Genomic DNA, 5,858 nt, shown 5'->3' on the forward strand with positions numbered 1-5,858 from the left:
AGAATTTAGAGTAATATCTCATTAATTGATACATCAGTGTTTCAGAATTTACAGTAATTTATAAAAGAGTTACAAAGATGCTTAAACTATTACTACTGATAGTTTGCTACACAAATGCATGTTGTAATAATGATTAAACTATTTTTAAAAGACCCACTGTTTAAAAACTCTCAATTTCTTCAGAAAATCAAATTTAGTTAAAAGTTATCTGTATGTTAATAGATTAATCTTATGCATTCATTACTGCAGATTTTTTTTTAAAGATTTATTTTTCTCCCCTTTCCCCCTCCCCCTCCACCCCAGTTGTCTGTTCTCTGTGTCCATTTGCTGCCTATTCTTTTTGTCCACTTCTGTTGTCAGCAGCATGGGAATCTGTGTTTCTTTTTTTTGTAGCCTCATCTTGCTGCATCAACTCTCCGTGTGTTCAGCACCATTCCTGGGCAACCTGCACTTTCTTTTGCGCTGGGCAACTCTCCTATGGGCGCACTCCTTGAGCGTGGGGCTCCCCTACGCGGGGGGGCACCCCTGAGTGGCATGGCACTCCTTTTGCGCATCAGCATTCCTTTTCCGCATCAGCACTGCGCATGGGCCAGCTCCACATGGCTCAAGGAGGCCCGGGGTTTGAACCGCAGACCTCCCATGTGGTGGACGGATGCCCTATCCCACTGGGCCAACGAAGTCTGCTTCCCTATTACTGCAGATTCTTAAAGTCTTATCTAAGTCATAATCTTTTAACCTAATTTTTGAGATTATTGGTAATTTAGTGTGGTAAAGTTACATTTATTCCTTTAGAATATACTATGCTTTAACCTTCCCATAATATAGATTGTCTTCCAAATTGGTCACAATTACTGAGGTTTATTTCATTCGTTTCATTATATTAAATATGGGATGCTTTGTAGAAATACATAAATTCTTTCTTTGATATGAGTCAAACAACTAATTAAATTTATAGTTTTTAGAATCCTTTTTTTTCTGTATAGACCTTCAAATTTTGATGTGGAGTAACGTGAAGCTGCTTTTTCATTTTATTATATATATAGACTCCTATGAATGAGATTTCCACTGTGTTCATTGTAATGAATGTAAGGAGTGAGAAAGCAGATGTTATGTTAAAACACTGATTTACTAAACCTCCTATTTCTAGATTAGCATTTAGCTAAACTGACATTTCTGATTTCTCTTCTCAATTAGTTATCTGATTGGTGCATATGGCAAAGTTCTTCATGCAGTTCCTCTTTCATTTTTAGTAATACAATATCAAATGTATACAGATCACCAATGCTTCTAAATTAAAAACTACATTTCCCAGCTTTCATTGTATTTGGATATGGCCATGTGATTTAAGTTTTCACTACCAGGAAGATTTGAGTGATTTTTCAGGGAATCTCTTGACAAGAAGGGCAACCCCTTTTCATTCCTCTTTCCTGGTGGCTAAGTGCAGATAAGTTGGCTTCCCATAGTCATCTTGGACCATGAGATGACAGATCAGAATGGTGGAAAGTCAAGTTAAACAGAGTTAGAACTCGTGGAACCTTCTTCCAGGCCGAAGTAGGATCTAGGTTGTTTAACAGTTGTTGTTGACACCATGGCTTTTAGAGACATTGTTGTGTGTACTTGACTCAGCTTGTCCTCTCCTGGTTTCTTATCTTTAGAACTATGTCTATAGAGTGGGTACATTCTGGACTTATAGCTTAAGGGTGGCTTGGAAATCTCTGCTTGACTGATTATGCAGCATAGAACTAGAAAGCCAATTTGACTGTAGATCTAGAAGCTAATTCTACAAATAGCCTCATCATTAATACAGTTCATATTTTTGTATCGATCTGCCTGAGTTTTATATCAAATGTGTTCACCTTACTGCCTTAGTGGTCATTGAGAATTATGAATACAATCCTATAACTATGTAGAGTGGTAATGGTAAATGTTTAACTGGCTCTCACTAGGGGAAAAAAATAACTGTGATAAATACTGTATGCTGATTTCCATGCTTTAAATATCCCTATCATGGCCAATTTCATGCTACCACTATCACATCACTGAAGAAAGTTGGGCTGAGAAGTACGGTAACATACCATCATATAGTATTTATACCATTAGATACAATGGACACAAAATAATATCAACAGTGTAGATAATACCATAACGTAATAAAATAATTATGGAGTAATATTTTAGTACTGATTATGTTAATATTTACTATATTCTATTTAATTATAACTTAACTTATTTTTTATAATAATTTTGTTTAAAAAGCAGTCTGAAAAATTCTTGAAAATTTTACCATCAAGCTTTCACAAGTCAGTATATAAAATCCCTTGCACACACTCCTGAATATGTGCGCATATGTATCTAAATCATGGTATAGCTATCATGCATATGGGAATTCAACATGTAAGCACTTCTTTTGAATGCCACATTCATAAATAAATCATTATACAATAGTTAACAATGCTTTGTATTTCCACATTGCAAATTATTTAATAATTATCAAAAGCTAATTAATTAAATGTCAGGCAGAAGCAAGTTATATTGAAGTTTGTCTTTCCTTTCTAAATAAGCAAAGTGAAAATGATTTTCTGTACTTCATTTTTGGGGTCCTATGGTCCTATTATTCAATGATCACATTTTTCCTCCATTTTTATTATCTTTTTTAAAAAGATATATAGATCACACAAATTGTTACATTAAAAAATATGAGGCTTGTACATATCCCCACTTCCTACCCTACCCCCAATCCTCCCACATCAACAACCTCTTTCATCAGTGCAGCACATTCATTGCATTTGATGAATACATTTTGGAGCACTGCTGCACAGCATGGATTGTAGTTTACATTGTACTTTACATGCTTCCCCAGTCCATTCAGTGGGTTATGGCAGGATATATAATGTCCTGCACCTGTCCCTGCAATATCATTCAGGACAACTCCAAGTCCCAAAAATGCCCCTTATCACACCTCTTCTTCCCTCTCCCTGCCCTCAGCATCTCCTGAGGCTGCTGTCTCCACATCAATGATACAGTTTCTTCCATTGCTATAGTCATAATAATTCTATAGTAGAATACCAGTAAATCCACTCTAATTCATATTTTATTCCTCCATCCTGATGACCCTGGGATGGCAACGTCCACTCCACCTCTAAATCTAAAGGGGACTTAGATCTCACATGGATAATGGATGGTTTCTCCTACTTGCAGTTGTAGACTGTCTTGGTTTCCTGGTGTGGTCCCCCAAGTGCAAAGGCAAAGATCAGTGAAGAAGGATGATCCAGTGATGGACCCTTGACACTGATGACTGTGCTTATGGGCCTCTGTGCTTGAAATTTCAACTAAGTCTAGAGCTGCAGGGTGCCTAAGGGTTACCTCCTGAGAGCCTCCATGTTGCTCAAATCTGACCACTCTCTAAGCCAAACTCAGCATGTAAAATGCATTACCTTCTCCCCAGTGTAGGACATAACTCCAAAGGATGAGCCTCCCTGGCACTGAGGGATTACTACCAAGCACCAGCTGGTTATGGAACTATAAAAAGACCTTGAATAAAAGGAGAAAGTGTAAAGACAAATGGGTTTATATGGATTAGATACTTCAAAATGAGTTGAGAGTTCATCAAAGGGGTCGCATGTCTCAGCAGGATTTCAGAGACAGCCAAGTAGATATAATCCCATGTAGTGGTGCTCCTGAGGGCTATGGAGAAACCCAGGTCCTAGGTCATGACAGATGGCTCTGGAGTTCAGTGGTTTCCAGTGGGCCCTACTTTGGAATTTGTGCTCCTGAGTGTGATGGTGTTGGATTCAAATGTGACCGCTCTACACATGCCTTTTCTGTCTTTTTTAATATGATGTATTTATTTTGAGATTTAGTTTCCTTTCTTTAAACTATGGACAGTAATACAATGAAGGTCATTGTGAGGATTAATGAGATGACATATGTAAAGGTGTCAGAGTAATAACTGGTACAGATTGAGGTCTTCTTATTTAAGCATTCCTACTCTATCTTGACCCTTGTAGGGCCAAATTTGCATTCCAGGGCTTAAGAAAGGGTTTAAGAAGCTGTATATGTACAGAAACATCCTGGATATATAGTCTAGGAAAACCAAATTTTGGAAGGATGAGGGATTTGAGCATCTGGTCATAATGGACGGTAAATGGCAAATCAATAAAGAAAGCCATTGGTTCTTCAACCTAATATCTAGAAATGTATCAGGAAATATCATGAGTACAGTTGTGTCTATTCCCTGAGGAGTTCTTAAGTGTTAAGTGTGGGCTCTGCAATTTTTAGTCATTAAAGCAATAAACACATTGTCTGTCTTACTTCAAGGGTCAGCTGACACCTAAAACTATCAAAGAACATGTTTAGACAACTGACAGGAAAAATCCAACTGGTCATGAATGAGGATATAGAAGAACAGTTAGCATAAGAATTTGGAAATTGGTGCTCCAAACTGTATTCTTTATTCCATGACTTACCATATGAATTCTCATCCAGAATTTTAAGTAGTTTTCATAATAGACATCTGCATTCATTTATTATAGGTATCCCTCTCAAGACATTAGATCAAGGCATGTGAATAATACATGACACCTTAAGCTGTTTTTGTTATTTGTTTTTCTAAATATCTGGACATGTTGTTGAAATGAGCTGTGTCAGTACAATGAAAAATTATATTTCATATTCATTTATTTTAGTTTAGATGAACTACTGCTTTATGAATAATAGATAGTACAAAATAGGAAACATTAGGAAAGGATTAAGTAGATGCTTAACAGATGTATTCATTCCCCTGGCAGCTGACCATCATGACCAGGTGTGTCATTCAAAGCTGCCAGTCTGCCTCTGTGTGGATGGTTGCTAGGGACCCTGTTTACAATGGTGTGGCTCCAGTCCAGGGCAAAAGCTGTGAAATTAAAAAGGGATGTGATTCCTATTGCAAAAATATGTAAAGAACTCTTCACTAATTGGAGGCCTTAACTAGACTGTCTGTACTGAGGAAGCTAAAAGTAGAAAGCATAATGCACAAAAAAGACATATCTGGATTTTAAGGTTAGGTTTGCAAGCTGATCTGCCCAGAGTCTTTGTTTAATAAGAAATGTATGATCATATACACTACAGCTAGGTTTCCTCTCCATAAAATACTGATCCAGTAGCTAATACAGAAATATATTCTGTTTATTAGAGTCTAGCATTGAGTTCAGATACCAGATCTTATTCCCTTTCTTTTGTTTTTATATTCAGGTCAGCATCCTTTCCATTGACATTATTCAAGGTTCATATGAAAGTATACCTTAATAAGGGCAGTGTGATGAACCTATACGTAAGAATAAAAGACATAATATTGTAGCAAATTTTTAAAATTTGTTGATTTAAATATAAATAAATGGGTTAAACAAAAAGTACTTACTGAGTTCAAATGTCAACACCCATACCACCTGGGCCATTATTTCTCTGTTTCTTCTTGAAAAAACCAAAGTAACCTTGGTTATCTGAACTTTTTCCATATTCCCTTCTTCAATAAAAAAGAAATTACTGGGAGTAGGTATAGCTAGAGGTTCGGTGCTTGCTTCCCATGTACAAGGTCCCAGGTTCAATCCCTTGTGCCTTCTTAAAAAAAGAGACAAATTATTTAAAAAAAAACAAAAATTATCACATGATTAATAAAACTGCTTTTATACTCCATCTTGTTCTTGATTCAGGCAGCTTTTGGTAGGCCCTCTGCCTTGGCACTAGGAATAGAAATTCTTACAAGGAAGACAGGATCTCAGGCACAATCTTGAATCACCTCAGATCATCTCCCAGAACCTAACAGGAGTTGACTCTTTAAAATGTTGACACCTGCTGAACCTTTGGTTTGTCAGAAAGAT

Source organism: Dasypus novemcinctus, chromosome 5 (genome assembly GCF_030445035.2).
Source record: "Dasypus novemcinctus isolate mDasNov1 chromosome 5, mDasNov1.1.hap2, whole genome shotgun sequence".
NCBI lineage: Eukaryota > Metazoa > Chordata > Mammalia > Cingulata > Dasypodidae > Dasypus > Dasypus novemcinctus.